The sequence below is a fragment of the Nicotiana tabacum genome, chromosome 11, assembly GCF_000715075.1.
Source record: "Nicotiana tabacum cultivar K326 chromosome 11, ASM71507v2, whole genome shotgun sequence".
Classification (NCBI taxonomy): Eukaryota; Viridiplantae; Streptophyta; class Magnoliopsida; order Solanales; family Solanaceae; genus Nicotiana; species Nicotiana tabacum.
The window spans coordinates 138131922-138153759 of NC_134090.1; positions in this window are offsets into that span (position 1 = coordinate 138131922).

Sequence of the window (21838 nt, forward strand, 5' to 3'; positions counted from 1 at the left end):
TATTTTAGCGATTTGATTGCATGAGTAAGTCCGTACGATATTTTTAGACTTGTGTGCATGTCTGGTTTGGAGCCCCGAGGGCTCGAGTGAGTTTCGGATAGGCCACGGGGTGTTTTGGACTTAGAGATTTATGCTGTTGGGTTGTTGTAGGACCACAAATGTATCCTTCTTCGTGTTCGCGAAGGATCTCTCGCGAACGCGAAGAGTGTCTTGGTCTGAAGGAGAAATCCTTCTACGCGAACGCGAGACACTGGTCGCGAACCCGAAGCGTTGGGGGCATTACCCTTCGCGAACGCGACCGGGCTATCGCGAACGCGAAGAATGGGAACTGGGGGAGGGGAATGATACACTACGCAAACGCGGCAAGCGGCTCGCGAACGCGAAGGTCGGGGGGGATATACCTTCGCGAATGCATAGTGTGTCTCGCAAACGTGAAGGTTAATAGGACCGCTGATTCACGAACACGACAGGTTTCTCGCGAACGCAAGGAAGACCTGTCTAATGATTTTAAAACAGAACCTAAGTCGGGATTTGCTCAAAATTTCATATCTCTTCCATTAAAACTCAACCTTGGGCGATTCTTGAAGTGGGGATTCAACACCAAATCATAGGTTTGTGTTCTTAAACTCATTTCTTTCAATTTTCGTCAATACCCATTAGATTTTTAGGCCTAAATCTTGTTCATTAAGGGTAGAAATTAGGGATTTTGGGAGAATTGAGAATTTTACAAATTTGGGAATTTAGACCTTGATTTGGGGTCGGATTCCGAAATTAATTGCATATCCGGGCTCAGGGATGAATGGGTAATCGGGTTTTGGTCCGAACTTCGAGTTTTGATCAAGCGGGCTAGGGGTCGATTTTTGACTTTTTGGGGAAAATGTTGGGAACCTAAAATTTAGCATTGGAATTGATTTCTCTAGCATTTATTGATGTTATTAAGTTAATTATGACTAGATACAAGCGGATTGGAAGTGAAAACTAAAGAAAAAGCGGTATTTGAGGCTTGAGTTTGGCCGTGGAATCGAGGTAAGTGTTGTGGCTAACCTTAACTTGAGGGATTAGGTATTGTTTGCCCTATTTGCTACTTTTTAGTTGTTGAGTACGACGTATAGGTGTGGTGACGAGTTTCTATACATTACTGTCGGGTCATAGCATGCGAGTGAGTTCTATACTTGTGACAGTTGTGTTTCTTTATACGTATTATTCCTGCTTAAACTAGTTATTATTCATGTTAACAAGTTTTACTATGTTGTTCCTGGTTTGGATATTGGTGATTATTGGCTCAAGTTGAGATTTCTATTGTGAAATTAAATGATGAAACAAAGTTGTTTGATTGTGATGCCCTTGTCGGGTTGTTATTATTTCTGTTGTTTCTTTATGGTGAGGAAGAGTGTTAAAGGACGAAGGGTGATATCGTGCATATTTCTATTATTCATATGGTGAGGAAGAGTGATAAAGTACGAAGGGTGATGCCATGCACATTTCTATTATTCATATGTGAGGAAGAGTGTTAAAGTACGAAGGGTGATGCCGTGCACATTTTCATTATTCATATGGTGAGGAAGAGTGATAAAGCATGAAGGGTGATGCCGTGCACGTTCCCTATTATTGATTGCAGGGTAAGGATTGAGAGTAAAAGCACGAAGGGTAATGCCGTACATTTTCTGTTGCTGTGGTTATTTGTTGTTATTGGTTCAAGTGTTCTAGTTGTTTAGATTCTTTTACAGCTGTGATTCTGTTATGTTGGAATCCCCATAGCATGTTGCCCCTTCCCGTTCATTTCTGCTTAACTTTCATTACTGTTATCCAGTTAGTATATTGATTAACTGCACACGTTTATGATGTTTGTCGTGTCCTAGCCTCGTCACTACTTCGCCAAGGTTAGGCTTGACACTTACCAGTACATTGGGTCGGTTGTACTGATACTACACTCTGCACTTTCTATGCAGATTTCGGTGCCGGACTTCGTGAGTAGAGTTTGGGTTGCTGCCTTCAGTCCACCGGAGACCCATGGTAGATCTGCCTGCGTCCGCAGACCTTGTAGTCCCCTTCCCTCTATCCTAAATTCCTGTCTCATTTCATTTCGAGAGCAGCTGTATTTTCTTTAAACCAGTATTTGTAGAAATTCTTAGATGTTCGTGAAATTGTGACACCAGATCTTTTGGGTAGTCTTGTAATAGTGTTCTAAACTGTTATAAAACTTCCGCACTTTATATCTGTTTACTTGTAGCTATTATTTTCTTTACTGTTTGAGTTAATAATTAAAGTATTAGATTCATATCTGTTGGCTTGCCTAGCTGTCAGGAGTAGGCGCCATCACGATCTCGACGGTGGAAAATCCGGGTCGTGACACATCGTTACCTTGCTTTTTTTCTCTCATCTTGCCCTTCCTTATTATTAAATAATGATATTTTATCCTTTTCCCTACTTTTTTATATAATAATTCTATTATGTATCTTATCTTTTCTTAGTAATGTTGCAAGTTTATTCTCTATATTGTTAATGTGTGACATCATAAAAACGACGACAAACGATATAATCTATCCAAATGTTGTATTCATTAAACAATACAGTACAATATTATATGATATATTATGAAACGACATGTAACAACAATCCAATGGTGCAATAATAACATTTTTTACTATTTAATGTGCGATAGTAACACTATTGTCTTGCTATAAATTATACATCATACTGGGGTATATTAGAGTAGCTTATAATTACGTGAACATTTTCAAACTGAAAAATATTTATTGCGTTATCTTCACTAATCATCCAATACTTTTTCTTTCAAATGATTCATGTATATTAACTCTCTTTCCAAGCATTGATAGGCTACCTATCTCTTTTACGATTATCAGTCTCTTAGAGCAGCATTACATCTGCAAGATAACGGTAAAATTAAGTAGAATAAAGCCATTGTAGAGAATGAAATATGCATGTATTGAAAGTTGTTAAAACAATAATGTTGACACCATAATTTTAAGTTAGACGGAATCGATTATATGAATCTTTATTATTCATTTTGTTTTATTTAATCAGTTCTTTATTCCAAAAATTGCTAAGATCGACAGAACATAGCCTTTTCTGGGTAATATAGGAGGTGCGTGTCAAGAAATATGATAGAATCAGTTTTAGTGCCATCCGTTGTAACATTTGTGTGTCGAATTCAGTCTAATAGAGTAATAAGATAAATCATTTCTCTTGATATTTGATGCTTTTGTCATAAAGACAATTTGAGAAAGCATATACAAGTAATATCATACCACCTACAAGAACATTAACCTTTGCCAGCAACTGTAAGGTAGTTTAAAAACAACAACAATCCAGTATAATTTTACGTCTGGATCTGGGGATACCCCTACCCCGGAGGATAGAGAGGGTAAGATAGTTTAAAAAAGAAAGAGAAAATTCATAAAGACCCCATTCAACTTGTCCTGAAAAATTATTTACACACCTAAACTTTGTGAGTGTCCTAACACCCCAGTATTGTTAAAATAATTATATTTATTTACTCCCTCCTAAGCCCTGGCCAGCCGCGCGTCTTAGACAACGGAATTGAGCGCGTCTTTGCTCTCTTTTAATCGTTAAAAACACCCCGAAAAAAAAAGAAAACAATTAAAATTTTAACGCCAATATAACCCCCAACCAACGGTAAAATCCATTCTTCTCCGATATTTTACCAAACCCAATTGAAGAACCCTAATTTCTTCTTCATCTAAATTCTGCCGAAATTGCATCAAATTGTCCTTTGAAGTTTTGATCTTTGAAAGCAAAGGTTAATCTTTCTCCTTCTTAAGACCCTAATTTCTTTCTTTTATTATTGTTATGTCTTTCTCCTAAAATCTAATTTCTCTCGGTTAAATATTGTAATGTGACTGATGTTTCTAATTTTTTCGTCGACAAACTATCTGACTTTGATATTGTCAGTTTGTGTTGTAGTTGTTGCAATGCCTTCAAAAGGCTTGAATTTGACAAGGTTTTGCACGAAAGAGGAAGAAAATGAGTCAAGTGGAGAAATTCGATGCAACCTTGGCTATGTGCTGCCTTTGTTAACAACTCGGACCCCTCGGAACCCAGGAAGAAGATATTGGGTTTGTCCATACTATGGGGTAAATGATAATGAAAAATCTTTCAATAATTAAGTTGTGAAAAATTATCATTGATTAATTTTCTTTTGTTATTCATCTTAGGGTCCACGATCTTGTGATTTTTGGGTTTGGAAGAATTCCGAAATTGATCCTTGGTCCAAAGTTGTTATTCCAAAATTGCTTGACAAAATGGGTGAATTTGAGACTACATTAGAAGGCTTTGAAAATCTTGCCAAGCCGAGGGCAACTTTATAGGTTAAAAACACCATAGAAGGGGAGAAGATGAAGAAGACTGAGGCTCAATTAGTGAAATTGCAAGTTGATATGAAGAATATGAAAGAGAAGGAAAGAAGTAGAAGAGCAAATTGACTAAGTCCAAGGCTAGGGAAAATGTACTTTGGTTCCTTATGTTAGGGATGTGTATTATACTTGTTGCTTGTAGGTGTCCAGGAATGTCATTGAAAGAAGATGCAATGAGGTTGCCATTTTGAATCTAATTTTGTCATCTCAATATGTATGTAGTTGTTGCTTGTAGGTATTATTTTGTATGTTTGTAATGGACCTTTCATTTGAACGTAGTGAACCTTTCAATGGAATGTAATCAAGTGTTATTTCTAATGAAGTGTTGTTTTTACATTTTGAAGTGTTGTAGGTGTGTTTAGCTTGTTTCTTTGTATGCCCAGAACTTGGCAATCAATCAAGCGTATATCTTCATACATCTATTTTTGGTGTTTAATATCAATAATATACACACAAAAGACTTAATATGGCAGCTGCATAAACTGTATTAAAATACATATTTGGTCTCGTTGACCTAAAAGAAGCAGGCCTAATAAACAGTCACAAAATGAGATAACAAAACATCTATTTGTTCTCATTGTAGCAGCAGCAAATCAGACACTACAAGATAACAAATGCGAAATGCAGTCTATAGCTGCCTAAAAATCCTTATCATAATACAGAATTGCAGTCTATAGCTACCTAAAATTTTACCATAATACAATTTATTGCAATATAGTCATCCACAAAACAGTATCTTGATCAATTGCGTGGTTTTGTAGTGGTGCTTTCTTGGCTCAACTTAGCAGCCCTAAACCTTGTTTGAATGAGTTTCTTGCCTCTCAATTGTTGAAGTTGCCTTGATGTCATAACTTCTTTGCCTTTCCATTTAACAGCTCGTGTTGGTTGATGGCCTAGATCTCCAGTTACTTCTGCTGAAGACCTCACATTCTTAAAGTTTGTAGAGGGCATTCTAGGCTGCCAAAGTCCAACAGAAAATCAGACAATGAATTCATGTAAATATGAGAGGTTGTGTTAGAATTTATATTTTGAATTTTGAAGCCACTTTGAGTGTGTAAAACTCTCATCCCAACTATACTTGGCCTGTTGTATTGTGTTCTTACATCACTGCTAGTGCCAACATCTTACATCAACCAATTAAAAGCAAGAATCTATTAATTATTTAAAAAAGAGAAAGAAGACATTAAAGGGAAGAACTTCACCTTTTATTTAGAACCTTTTGACTTACCCCTTATTCTTCCAGTACTTTGCTTTGGTGGCTTTGAACTACCAACACTTGCAGGCACATAACTTGCTGAAGTAGCTGCACTATTACTTCCAGCAGCTTTATGACACCCCCTGTTGTTATGACAATTGCTACATGTCATTTCCACTCCACTTTTGGACAATTTTTCTGTCTTCTTTTTACGTGGCTCTTTTCTTCTAACCTTCTTTGGCCTGCATGGCATCTTCTTAACATGAGGTGGTATAACAATTGGGTTTTATGACTCTGGCTATATATTCATACCCAATACAGGCTGAAGAAAGTAATTGTATGTTTTCATGTAAGTGGCATTACTGTACCAGTGAGAAATATAGTTCAAAGACTCCAGATTTTTATAATGCAGGGCAGCAACTGCATGAGCACATGGTATGCCTTTTAACATCGAAGCTCTGCAGGTGCATGTTTGCCTGTTGATGTCCACCAGATGCTTCATTTCACTTGCACGTGATCCTTGCTTCACTTCAAATCCAAACTCACCATTCCAGAAAATGTTACGTTTCATTGACCTTTTTGTGTTCTCTTCCAAGATTTTCATGGGTGAAAAATTAGTAATCCAAGTGTTTCCAAACTGCCTGAGTTGACCTGTTTTGTTCATCATCTTCACCCTTATTTCTTCAAGCATTGTAACTATAGTCTTCTGTCTTGCTGCCTATATCCAAGCATTGAAACATTCTGCCATATTATTGTCAACACTGTCACACTTGCAGAATGTGTTGAAATATACCTTGCTCCATCTTTCTATGGTAGTACAACAATAGTTCATCAACTATATTATTACCCAATTTCTTCATTTCATCTAGATTTTTCTTCAACTCCCACTTATAAGTAAACTTTGCACACCTCCAGAAGCAGTTCCTTCTCTCTATGCCCCTCCATTTCTTAGACCAGTTAGCTAGGATGTGCCTTGCACACATCCTATGCTCAGAATTTGGAAGTAGATCTGTTATAGAATTCTCAAGCCCCTGCAAAATGAACAATGATAGTTAGTTTTAAGTTAAAAAGTATTAGGAAAATAATAATAACCTACAAGTGCTTACCTTTTGCATGTATGTTATAATGGTCAGATTTATACCATCTCCAAGCTGAAGATCATCCTTTAAAAGGTTGACAAACCACCTCCAAGTATGCATATTTTCAATCTCAACAACAACCCAAGCAAGTGAAAGCATCTGATTATTTTCATCTTTGCAAACTGCTACAAGTAGTTAGCCTCTACATACCCCTTTTAAAAAACATCCATCCAACCCAATGCATGACCTACAACCAGCCAGGTATGACTTCTTCATTGCATCAAAACAAATATAGAACCCAACAAACATTTTCTTCCCACCTTCAAAAGTTTCATCATTAAGCTTCACCACACATGTACTCCTTGGATTAGATCTAAGCAACCCATCTCTATTATCTAATATTCTGCCATACTCCAGTTTTTGATCACCCATTATCTCATTCAACACAATATTTTACCCTCCTACAAACTATCCTTCCAACATACAATCCCAATTTCTTTCTAATCAACTCCTGAAACTTGAATATTCTAATTTTAAGTTGTTCTTTTATCCTCTCATTGGACCTTTTGTCCAATAACTTTGAATTTTATAACTTGTTTCTATTAGTAGGGTCACATTTGGGAACTGGATTATAGTTCTTGACTACAAAATCCTTAGTCCTAGAATCATAACTAGCAACTAGAAGCCAAGGACATGATGCCTTCTTGCACTTAACCCTCACCCTTGTAGGTTCATTTACATACTTTTCTATAGAAACCTTTTGTTGAACAACATATTTAGTTACAACTTCTCTAAAATCTCTCACACTTGCAAATGGAAGTCCAGTTCCCCAAACTATTTTCTTGCAAGTCTTGTCAAAGATTACTCTTCTTTTAGTCTTTCTTCTTCTAGCTTTAAGTTTCTGTTGAACCTCCCCTTCACCTTCATCGTCAACATCATTTGGATCTGTCTCAAAGCTAGCATCTTTATCTGAATGGTAGGCTCATCACTACCTATCTTACCTTCTAAACTCTTCTTCTTCTTCCTAGATTTATATTCATCATACCCCATATCTGGCCCTCTCTTACTTAGTTTAACATGTTCTTGTTCAGGAGCACTTTCTTTCCTTTTCCTTCTCTCTACAGTCCTTCTTTCTTCCCTAAATGCCATGTACTCCTCATGTGTATCACTGCCATAATCAGCTTTTCCTTCTTCAAACAATTCCCAATGCTCTGAATTTGAGCAATTATCAGTGCTGCTGCTAGATTCAGATGAGGAGTTTGAACTATCATCAGTAGTAACAGCTGTAGGCACATGGTTATTGTCGCGCCCCCTTTTTCCTCGCGGAGTCTAGGTTTTGACATTTTTGGAACAACGCTTTTCCTTTTGGAAATTGGGTAAGAGATTTGAAGAGTAGTCACCTAACGGATTAAGGTGCGTTAGGGCACCTAAAGCAAATAACTCATGAACTAGTTTACATCACCAGAGATTGGATAAAGGCTCGAAATTACCTTTAGGGGAAGGTGTTAGGCACCCCTTGAGGTCCACAATGGTAGGTCCCGGCCAAACTCAATTTAAGCAATTAGTCTTATAAAGAAATAAAGCAATTTAAACAAACAGATATTACTTTTAAAACAAGGAGTAAAAGGGTCTTAGTTTTTTAGCCTATAGGATCACTTCTATGCAATACTTGGTAATCATCCCCAAGTTGGGGTTCTACACATAGCATTAGCACACATGTCATCATTTCCTTTACTACCCATTTACCATCCCCTAGTTATTACTTAAGCACACTAATTGATTCGTATCCTATGCGTGCACTACCCGTCCCTTACCTCTGACCCTGGAGGTATTTAGGACTTCTATTTAAGGTGGTTCTAGACTCACCTAGATTGTTTAAAAGGAGAAAACTAAGCAACAAACAAAAGTCAAGTAGGACTATCATATAAGGAGTAATTAAGTGGGCCCAAATTAACCTCCACAAATAGACAAACAAATGCACGCTGTTCAAACAAGCAATTTTAAATAATTATAGGATCCTATAGTCAGGATATATATATATGAGCACAAACATAATATACAATAGTTTTACAGCGAGCAGACGAGTACCTATCAGTTTGCCTACTGATTTGGTTAATACTCTGAATCTAGGTATATTTCAAACAAGCAATCACAGTTTTAGACCCAGAATTTTAATTAACTTACATGCTTGCCTAAGTGATAGTCGGGCAGAACCCTATAGACATGGTATCTAAGCTGTAAACGAGTTACTGATTTTAACAGGCAGATTTTTTATCTTTAAATCCAATAGGCATGCTTTCTAAGTGCTGAAACTGATTATAAGCATTATTTCTTATAGATATGATATCTATACACAAATTGATTTTTTACACTTACTTCCTATAGGCATGATGTCTAGTGTCAAGACTGATTTTATATGTATTTCATATAGGCATGATATCTAAGTAATGAAACTATTTTTACGTTTATTTCCTATAGACAGGATCTCTATTAATCATGTGTAGGCAGAATTCTTTAAGCTCATTGCCAGGAAAATTGTTATTCAAATAGACAATATCCTATCGACATGGTTACTAATGTATAAAATGTGCATGGATCCTATGGACATGATTTCTAATGTAAAGAATCTATGAGCAAAATTTCCAGTATACGAGTGAAGTGCAGAACAAAACAATTAGAAAGCCCTATAAGCATGACCTCTAAACAAGTATAACGCTCACATAATCATCAATAATCCTATAGGCACGATTTCTACCCGAGTTTCAAGCAAAGATATAGAATAAACCCCCCAGTTTTTACTAATAACCTCATATCTGGTTTTACAAAGATTACAATTACGCGCCAATATGAATGAACTACACAAAGCTATTCATTACACTATAGGGAGCCTTGGCAGGCCCAACGTCAATCCTGGAAACCAGGCCTTCAAGCAAGCAAGTCTGATATACACAGGTGGCCGGATCCATAACACCTTAAGCCATGATTCCAGTGTGTCAAAGTTCCCAAAGAGCCTCAAGGACCCCCAGGCAATGCTCACACTGGATCCATACATTCAACACAGGATTCATAAGAGATTGGAAACCAGTTCCAATGTGTTAGAGTTCAAAGGAGTCTTAGAGACCCTAGGCAATGCTCACATTGGAGGTGGTAGGAACCTAGGTAGCTAAGAGTGGAAATTTGAAAAGTAGTACATGTAAGGAGTCGGGGATAGTTTTTTAGAAAACAGTTTTTTTCTTCGGGAGCAAACAGAAATAGAATTCTACCCAGACAAGTAGAACCCTGACAGATTGGTATAAATATTGTGTCAACTAAAGCAATCACAAAAGAGCAGGGGCACTTGAGTTACAAACAGAACTGACCATACATATTTGCAGTATATAAACATGTTATGAATAGAGGCATACAATTGAATCAACAAGGTTTCATATGACTGCAGTTGATTTGGCTTATTAATTACCACTAGGTGGAAACATGTAGACACATATTGAACATAAACATGCTGAAGTTAAAATAACCAACCAAACAAACACATAGAGCATGATAGTAGGAAATTAAAGCATGCTAGTCTAGAAAGAAGTACACAGAAATCATGGACCAAACAGAAACATGTTAAGGTAAACTATCCATACTAGCACACATAACAAGATAGATTAATCGGAATTAAGGCATGCTAGTTAAGAGAGAAACAAACATGAAACAGAGACATGTTGATGCCTATTATGAACTGACTACATAGCATATAGAATAGAGCATGGTAACAGAAATTGAGGCATACCAGTTGAGGAGATAGCAAACAAGAAGGTGAAGGCAAGTGGAATCCAAGAGTCTAGCCTTGGCTTTCAGCCAGCTAGACAGTGCAGCAAATCAAAGAACTTAAATTGTGTAAGTGTGTAAGTAGGACTTCGTGTGTATCAGTGTGTATTTGTGAGCATAGGTGTGTGAGTCTGAGTCTCTGAAAATCTGAATGATGAAGGGTTTTACAGCATATAGCAGAGTAAAACCAAATAAGGTAGGAGAATCGATGGTACACAAATAAGGCAAAGAGATCAATCAATCCGTCAATTAGGTCTTAACAGGAATAAATTAATAGGTAGAATCATGGAGGTATCACACGGAATAAATCGGCAGCCGAAATTGAGGCCTAAATAAGGTAAGTAGTAGGTTCAGAAGTCAACTAAAAGCCAGAACACAAAATCAGGCTAGTAGCACGGATAATCAATCACATAAATAAGGTAAAATAGGTAAAATCTTAATAAGGAGATGCGAGTACTAAATTCAAACCCTAATTTGGATAATAAGATCAATTAACACTTAATTGACAGGATTAAAGGTAAACGGGCAAAAGACAGCATGATAAACAGTCAAATAATCAAAACCCTAAAAATACAAAGACATATACATGGAGCTAGATTAAATCAAGTCAAAATTAGTCAAACAGTAAATAAGAAAGTCAGAGATGAGAACACTTACGCGCTAAAACCTTTTTGCAGAAATCCCTCAGAAATCAAAACCCTAGCTTTTAGAGTAAACGAAATCGGTGAATAACAATAGTGAGAACATAAAATCTTAAAGGAGAAATACCAAACAAACAAAAAATCGTTTCAAATCTAAAGAGATCTAGATGGATTCAACCATAAAATAGCTAGGTTCATAAAAAGGACAGAAGCGAATCAAATCTGGTTTGAACCAGGGATTTGAAACCCTAAAAAATACGAAGATACTCATACTCATAAGTATCGGAGTGAACATAGTCGGAATAATCGAGACAGGAGAGACTTTGAACTAGATTTGGTTCGAGTCTCTTGAGATTCACATTAAATAGCGTAAAATTCGTATAACTACTAGAGATAGGAGGACAGATAAGGCCCAAGATCGAAGAGAAACCCCATAGATCGAAGGGGTTCAGGTGACGACGAGCTAGGGTTAGGGGAAGGTTGAGAGAGAAGAGAGGAGGAAAGGGTTTCAAGGGCAGCAGATTTTGTAAAATGAGGTAGGGTTTGGCGGTTTTGGTATATTAAAAAAGGAAAGAGTATCTTGGACCGTTGATCTTTTGAAATCAACAACCAAGATTGAATTTGGGGTTGGGAGGGTTAAAAATTGGGTTATGGGTTAGTTTAATTGGGTTGGGGTAGAAAATTGGGCTAATGTCCGAAATTAAACCAAATTAAAAGAGGCTATTTGTTAAATACTCAATTAATTTATAAAATAATTTATAAAAATAGTTAATAAATTATAAAAATTATTTTTATGCATAAAAATGATTTAAAATAATTACTTAATATTATAAAAATACAAAAGGTTATTTTCTTGTGAAATAAGGTAATTATGCATACATAGGGCTATTATTGCAAAGTTATTGCAATTATAACCCTAACATGTACATATGGCTATTCATGAAATAATTAAAGCTTGATATAAATATAAATGATAAAATTAAGCAATAAAATCATCATAAAACCGTTTGTGATGCAATTAGTAATTATTTGAATAATAAAATGCTAGAGTAAATTAATTAAAATCCTTTTAAAAATTACAAAAAACTATGGAAAATACTGGTTGATGCTCATGCACTATTTTGAAAGTATATATTCATTTTAAAATATATGAGGGAAAAATTGGGTATCAACAGTTATTGGCACTATTTTCAGCAGCAGTGGATGCCTTTTCAGAAGTTCCCAAACCATCACAGCCCCCCAAAATCATGACCAGATTCCTTCTCAAAAGTAACATTACTATCACCCTCCCCCCACACACTTGGCTGACATATTCTAATAGAGGGGGGACCCCTATAACATCATCAACCATCTGATCTACATATACCTCCAAAATATCCCCACTTTTTAACTCTTTACAAATACACATAAGGACCCTATCACCCTTAATTACTACTAAACTAGGACAATTAGGTGGTCAAACATAAATAACAACAGAAGAACTATTGTGTCCAAACTCTTTCACATAACCTAGAAACTCAAAATATGAGAACATATCAACATCGACATCAACACAATCAATAATCATTCTACCAACATAATCCTCCATTGAAAAGGAATGTAACTTATCCATGGAGATTTTTCACCATGGAAAAACCTCAGTGTAACAAGTACAAAAGACATTGAAATACCTGAATATAGTAAAAAATAAACTAATTAAGGATTAATAGTTACTATTAGACCTCGACATAACAAGTGACAACACATGCAACAAGAAAAATTGAAATTTGGTTTACACCTTAAAAATTGTATTTCTTTTACTCGATTTTACATTGAAAACATTACAGTGAAGAAATTTGAAGCAAGTTCAAAACCCTAGTTACGGATGATATTAAACAAATTAAAACAGAGATAACGTTTAGGGTTGATGATAGAAAAGTCTAGGGTTGATGGATTTACCTCCAAACTAAAACAAAGACAACGTTTGAACTTGATTCTTCAAAGACCTTCAACTTCGAACGGGTCTTCCACCAACTCATCAAATGAAACAATAACAACAAACAGAAGCCTAAAGAACAACGAAATCGAAGGGTTTTGCAATAGGTCCCTTCGATTTTTTCAGGCAAATTGATTTTGGTGAGGCAAATCGAATCTTTGAAGGTTGGGCATTAGTGTTTTTCAATTTGGGATTTTTAACTAATGGGGTGAATGAGAGTGTTAGTAAATAGTGGAAGGTTGTTATTTTTATTTACTGAATAATTTAATTACGTGGCTTCTAATAAAAGTGCGTGTTTCCCACTCAAGTTATTATAGTTGGGCCAGTGCTTAGGAGGGAGTAAATAAATATAATTGTTTTAACAATAGTGGGGTGTTAAGACACCCGTAAAATTTAGGTGTGTAAATGATTTTTCAGGACAAGTTGAATGGGGTCTTTATGCATTTTCTCAAATATAAATAACAACAACAACAACCTAGTAAAATCCCACAAGTGGGGTTTGGGGAGGGTAGAGTGTACACAGACCTTATCCCTACCCCGGAGGGGCAGAGAACCTGTTTCCGAAGGACTCTAAGCTCAAAAAGACGAAAATAAATAATAGATCAGTGACAACAATAGAAGCCAGAAAAATAATATAAGCATCGTAAGAGATAGAAAATATATGGAAAAGAAATAACAATAATCAGTAATAATGCCACAGTATTATGAAAAAAGGGAAAAATATTGTGGACGCCACATAAACCACTTAACATTCCAAGGTAAAACACTATCAGATGAGCTTAGCCCCCGGTACAAAGTATAAAAACGCTCGACTCCTTCCTAACGTTCAACCTAAGGCTCGACCTTCCTATCAAGAACCATGTCCAAGAAAATCTGAAGTCGCGTCATGTCCTGCCTAATCACCCCACCCCCGATACTTCTTAGGTCGCCATCTACCTCTTCTCATACGTGCCAATGCCAACCACTCACACCTCCTGACCAGGGAATCTAGGCTTCTCCTCCATACGTACCTGAACCATCTAAGCCTCGCTTCTCGCAACTTGTCGTCCATGGGAGCCACACCCACCTTCTCCCCAATATCTTCATTCATAATCTTATCCAGCCTAGTGTGCCCGCACATCCATCTCAATATCCTCATTTCTGCTACTTTCATCTTCTGGATATGTGAATTCTTGGTTACGGAATACTCAACCCCATACAACATGGTTGTTCTAACTACTACTCTATAAAAATTGCCCTTACATTTCGATGGCACTATTTTATCTCACAGGACTCCAGAAGCTAACATCCATTTCATCCAGCCCACTCATATATAGTGCATGACACCCTCGTCTATCTCCTCATTCCCCTAGATAATTGACCTAAGGTACTTGAAACTTCCTTTATTGGGGATGACTTGTGAGTCAAGCCTCACGTGCATGTCAGCTTTGTTTGATGCATCGCTTAACTTGCTCTCTAGATATTCTATCTTAGTCCTACTCAACTTGAAACATTTAGATTCAAGAGTTTGTCTTCAAACCTCAAGCCTCTCGCTAATGCTGTCTTGCGTCCCATCAATCAGAACTATATCATTAACGAACAACATACAACATGACACCTCCCCTTGAATATGGTGTGTTAGTGCATCCATCGCCATGGCAAATAAGAATGGGTTGAGCGCAGACCCTTGGTGAAGTCTCATAACAACCGAAAAGTGCTCTGAGTTGCCTCCCACAGTCCTAGCCTGAGTCTTAGCTCCATCATACATGTCCTTTATCACCTTAATGTAAGCTACTGACACCTTTCACCTTCAGGCATCTCCAAAGAACCTCCCTAGGAACCTTATCATACGCTTTCTCTAGGTCAATAAACACCATGTGCAAATCCTTCTTCCTATCCTCGAACTGTTCCACCAACCTTCTGATAAGGTAGATAGCTTTTGTTGTTGAACGACCCGATAAGAACTCGAATTGGTTGTCGAATATAGACACCGCTCTCCTCACCCTCCTTTTCACCACCCTCTCCCAAACTTTCATGGTATGACTTAGTAACTTGACACCCATATACTTATTACAATTATGGATATCACCTTTGTTCTTATACAGCGGTATCATCGTACTCTACCTCCATTCATCTGGTATCCTCTTTGTCTTGAAAATAGTATTAAATATCGCAGTCAGCCATTCCAAGCCCGCTCTATCCACACACCTCCACATTTCCACCGGAATTTCGTTCTGCCCAATCACTCTGCCCCTCCTCATCTTGTGTATAGCTCCTACGACCTCTTCAGCCTTAATACGCCTACAGTACCTAAAGTCTTATTGACTCTCGGAGTTCCCCAATTCCCCTAGCACCATGTCTCTGCCCCCTTCTTCATTCATAAGTCTATGGAAGTAATCCTGCTATCTCTGCTTAATCTGGGCTTCTTCCATTAATACTCTGCATTCCTCGTCTTTGATGCATATCATTTGGTCCAGGTCACGAGCTTTCCTCTCTCTCTCTCTCTCACCTTAACGAGCTGAAATAACTTCTTTTCCCCTCCTTTGACCCCAACTCCTCGTACAGACAACCAAACATTGAAGTCTTAGCCTCTCTGACCGCTAACTTTGCCTTCTTCCTGGCTTCCTTATATCTTCCTCTGTTGGCTCTCCTTTCTTCCTCGTCTTGCTCTCCACTAACTTTAGGTACACCATTTTTTTCCATCCACTTTACCTTTGACCACGTCATTCCACCATCGGTCGCCTCGGTGCCCGCCACAGTAACCCTTCGAGACCCCTAACACCTCTCTCACCGCCTCTCTTATACAGTTCGTTGTCGCTGTCCACATCTCGCCAGCGTCCTTGCTACTCCTCCAGGCTTCCATAGACATCAACCTCCCCTCCAACTCCTGAGCTTTATCCTTTTTCAAGGCTCCCCTCTAATTCTTAGTTGACCCCGAGCATACCTCTTCTTCCTCTTTAACATGATACTAGCGTCCATTACCAAGAGCCTATGTTATGTTGCGAGGGTCTCACTTGGGATAACCTTGCAATCCTCATAAAACACCCTATCACATCTCTTGAGGAGGAGATAATATTTGTTGATACCCAATTTTTTCCTATATTTTTTATATATGCATAAATACTTTCAAAATAGCATATATATGCATATATAAGCATTCACAAAGTTTTTATAATTTTTTCCATAATTTTAAGGATTTAAATTGATTTATTTCCTTCCCTTTGTTCATAAAACCGCAATAATTATTCTTCAAATTATTGTTATGGTGATTTAGTCATTTAATTTCTATATTTATTCCAAAATATGGTTAATATATTTTTATGCATTTTTATAATTGCATTTGGTATTTTTAAAACTAGATTGCATATAATTGCAATATTAGTCCATTAATGTATAATTATGTTTTATATGCGTAAAATTGGTCTCCTATTTGTAAAATGAGGAATATATATTTTAAATCATTTTGGAATATAAAATTATTTTTCAGAAATTATTTATTATTTATTATAAATTAAATAAGGGAAAATGGCTATTTAAAATATAGCCAGATTTGCTTTTAATTGTAGCCCAATTTAGACCCAACCCCAACCCAATTTCAAATTAAAAACACTCGAACCAAACCCTAAATTCACCTACCCGACCAAGACCCGCTAAATCCTGGTCGTTGATCTAAAAGATCAACGGCCTTTATGATTCCTTTCCTTTTTTTTATCTCAAACAACCCATAACCCTAGCCCATAACTTAGAAACCGCCGCCTCTGTATTATCTCATCTCCTCTCTTCTCTCAACCTAACCCTAGCCCCTTTTCACCGCCGACATTCTTCTCCGGTCTTCTCCGGTGATCACCCTTCAAGCCCTAAGCCTCCAATGGCTCCTCTATTGCCATGCTCATATCCTTTGAGGTCTTCAAAGGCCTTGGGCCACACTGACTTGCATCTTGGGTTTTCTATCTGGTCTGTTCTTGGTTACTTCAGTATGATTCCAAGTGAAATCCTGCTATACTCGTTACGATCCTTGAGATTTTGACAAGTTCTTTCATCTATACTTGGATTTCTTTCAAAACACTAATTTTTGCTTACATCTCCTAGATCTGTATGATTTTCAAACGATTTGAGTCTTTTCCTCTGATGTTTACACTATTTTTGAATCTCTTTTACAAGAATCATCGATATCAAGTTGTTTTCACCTTCTTCTAAAATTAGGGTTTTTCGGATCCTCTTCTAAAACTTTGTTTAAATCGATTCTTTATGCATATTTCGACTGATTGTATGATTTTACTCCTTTTTCAACTCGCCTATATTGAAAACTCTTATTTCTTAGTTCCAATCTTGGGTTTCTAAGTTTTGTTTTGATAACGTGTTCAGTTAATCTGTATGTTTCTATGATTCTGTGATTTTTTGCCCTATGTTTGCTTGTTAAGGTTCCTAATTATGGTTATCCCTACCAATTGTATGATTTTGCCCTATTTTGTTCACTAATGTTCTGATTCTCTACTTCTCCTACCTGTATCATGCTTAGCTTACTAATTCAGACTATGCTCTACATGAATCCCTAATTTTATATATGATTTTTGTCCTACTCGACCTCTTAGGGTTCTGGTTTTGCTTACCATGTGTTTGTTCTTATAAAGTGATGCTAAATCAGTACTATCTTCTATTTTTGAATCCTTGAATCTTTGTGATTGATCCTTCACCGATTCCGCATGTTATCTCTACTGATTTTTACCTTGTAAAATGTTTTCTGACCTTATTTTATGGTCAATTATGCTATTAATTGATTTCTTAAGTCTTTCCTTGATTGAAATATGTTGAACCTAGCCTCTATTACATGTTGTGTACTTGTACTATGCAGGAAATATTTCCTTATTTGTCATATTCAGCCTTATACGATTTCCTTCCGTATTTGTCATATGTCTATTACCGTTTGAAGTTAACTCCTCAATTAAAGGGAGTACTTACCTTGATTTCCTGACTGACTGATTCTGAGTTTCATAATTACTGATGGGCTTTGATTTTTACCTTATTTTGCTACATGCTTTCAAGCTATATATACACACTCTTATCAGCACAAACACACAAACACTCTTGGTTCAGATCTCTCTCTCTCACACTTAAAATTTTCTGCTCTCTTTTGTGCTACTTGCTACTACTCTAAGTTAGCCGGTTGCAAGCCAAGGCTAACCATTGTGTTCTCCTGCTCTTTCACTTTGCTTGCTGCCTGTTTACTGGTATGTTCTAGTTTCAATTCAAAGTTCCAACAACAATATGATTCTTTTATTGTTTCAGTTCATCCTGTTTCTAGTTTGCTTCTATTTATGATTTTGTTGTGGAACTTGTAGTTGATGTTTACATTATTATGTACTCTCATTTCTTAAGATCAGTATATTACCCCTTTGTCTTGTTTTTGAACATGTCTGCACCAATTATCTCTATATGTTTACCACCATGTGCTCAATGTATCCCCAAATCACTATCACTCATGTATGTGAATTTGTGACTATGTCTGGTCAGCTATTTCTGAGCATGTCTATACCAATTCCTAGACATTTGCTTGATTATGTGTTCACAATCAAGTGTTCTATGTATCCCCAAATCCTTTGACCCCTATTTGAACTTGCCTTGGTGATGTGACTCATAGCTGTGTATGAATTTGTCTTAAAGGTGTTGTGTTTGGACTTTTGTTAATTACTCCAATCTCTTTTCAAACTGCCTCTGTGAATTTACTAAATCATTTTCAAACAAACTTCCTTTTAATACAGTTTTTCATTAAAACCTTTCAACTTGTGTCAAGCACTTTCACTCTTCTCCTAAGTCAATAAGTTTTGCCCCTCCAGTATGTGTACTGCCCCGGGATCCTCTTGAGAACCCTCTGAACTCTTGCATACTGAGGCTGGCCTTTTCACACTGCACTTATTCAGTTTTGGTTACCAAGTCTAGGTGTAAGCACTGCCCGGGATATTTGAGACCCTTAAGGAACTTTGATGCACCTAGACTATGATTTTGTCTATGGGATTGAGGCATTTGAGGCTATTGGAGGCTTTTGGAAATATGGGCCTAATTGAAGGCTCCCTATAGACTAGCTTCGTATTTTCTTATTTACTTATGTAATTCATTCATATGGTCTGTAATAACTTGTAAACAAATATTGGGGTAACTAGTGAAAGGGATGGGTAGCTAATGTTTATGGGGTAATACGGGTAGAAGTCATGCTTCTAGGACTTTACATGTTAATCTGATTGTTTTACCAAGTAGAAATCATGCTCATAGGACTTTACATGTTAATCTGATTGCTTTACCAAGTAGAAATCATGCTTATAGGGCTTTACATCTTGTCATCTCGCCATGCTAGAAACCATACCTATAGGTTTCAAATAATTTCATAATAAAATCATGTCTACAATGTCTTAAATTCAGCTTAACAAATAGATGTCATGCCTATATGATGTAATTTAACCTAGATTCTGTTGTAACAAGTGTTTATATATGTTTCCATGCCTACAAGCCTTTAAAATCAATATTAAACTTAGATATCATGCCTATAGGGAACAATATCGAATATTGCATATGGATCTCACCTAAGTTTAGTTTAAATAATCAATCCGGTTAAGGTTTAGTTCACTTTTGAATTGGTTTAATTAAGTAGTTTATATTTCCTAAAACAAGTTCTTTAAAAACTGCCTCAATCCATCATTAGACAGCATGCCCATAGGATTTCTAAAAGTCTATTTTAAAATCTGCCTTGTCTTACTATACAATGCAGTTATTGGTATTCCGCGTATAGGCAAGCCTGTAGGGCGTTTTCAAAACTGCATTTCTGAAACTGTTTCTATGACTTAATGCTTTCTGAGCCTAACAGGCTTTAAGAAACCAATAGGCAACTGCTAAGGTCATTACTCTTGAGTTTATAAAATAAATTGCTTGTCTTCTGCATATTCACATAGATATCCTGCCTTAGGATACTATTTAATAAAAAGCCCTTAATTGTACTGGAGTCGTGTTGTTTATGTGCCTTGTTTGAGGAGAAAACTTTGAGCCTCTAATTGCTCTCTTTTATCTATGTGCTAAAAGTCCTAATTGTTTTGCCTGTCGCCTTAGAATTTTCACCTTTAAAACTTTAGGGTTTTGTCTAGAACCACCTATAGGTAGAGGTCCTAAATCCCTCCAGGACCCTTAAGAAGGGACGGGTAACAGCACGCAATAAAGATCACTGACAAAATACTCACTTTGCATGACCACTAAGGGGATGAGAAAGGTAGATATGGGATATGATGACTATGTGCTAATGTCACGTGTAGCCCCTCATCGAGGAGTGTTTACCGGACATTGTGTGGGGTGATCCTGTAGGCTGGCCAACCTAGGACTTCCTCCTTTACCAAAATTCCTTTTCTAGTTAAAACCTTGTTTACAATTTGTTCAAAAAATATTAATCTTATTACTTGAGTTATCCAACGTGCTTTACTTGCAACCTATTTGATTCAACTGTTTATTTGTAATGGACTAATTTGTGAATATAAGTTCGGTCGGGACCCACAGCTGTGGACCAAGAGGGGTGCCTAACACCTTCCCCTCGAGGTTATTTCGAGCCCTTACCCTAAATCTCTGGTAATGCAAACCAGTCCATGAGTTAATTACTCTAGGTGCCCTAACGCACCATAACTCGTTAGGTGGTGACTCTTCAAATACCCAATTCCCAAAAAGAAATAAGTTATCACACCCCATGGAATGTCGAAACCCAGACCTCTCTCCGCGAGGAGGGAAAAAGGGGCGCTACAGCTGAGTCTTAGCCACCGTACTTCGAAAAGTAACCAAATGTTCCTCCCTCTTCGGAAAACTAGAGTTCATGATCACCAACTCAAAAAGTTCTAGTGAAATCCAATAGTGAAGTACCTCCTCTGTTCCTATCCCCAAAGTCGAATCCACCATGCACCTCGCCATAGCCACCAGCAGAACACCCAATATGTCCATTGAAATCCCCTCCTATAAATAACTTCTCCGTAAGCGGAATACCATGCACCACCTCATCCAACTCCTCTCAGAAGCACCTCTTAACCTCCTCATCCATGCCCGCTTTCGGCGCGTAAGCGCTAATAACATTCAAAGTGATCCCTCCAACTACTAACTTAATTGCAATTAATTTATCATTCACCCGCCTAATCTCTACCACTAACTCAGAACTATAAGATATTTTGTTATTTTGAATTTGGAAAGTGTGTGATTGTTCCCACATCGAAAGAGAGAGGTTTTTTTTGGAGAATTATTAACACTTATCACTTTCATGTCTTTGATTTAGGTCACATACTTTTAAGTTTGTGCAAAGTATACTATATATTTATATATATTATATAATCAAAGACTGGACTTGGACTTGGGGTCTTGGACGTGGGCTGGGTGGATCCCAAGAATAAATAATTTTACTTTTAATTTTATTTTTGTAACATTTTAAATTTAAAATTCGCTGTCCAGATATGTCCGTTTGTGAAACGAGACATATTTCTAATAGGGTTTGTTGGTTTCCTATAAATATACAAGAATTCCCAACGAAATGACATAGAAAAGTTACAAGTATTATACATGCTTTTTTATATCCTGAAGAGAATCAGATACAGGCGATAACTGTTTAAGGACATTCTACTTTCACGCTTCAAAACCATTTTGTTTAGTATTTCCATATTATTTTTCTAACAACAACTAGCTTTTAAAATAAGTATTTTACCAAATACTCTAATCTATCCATCAAGATTTGGACATATTCATTAAGAAAA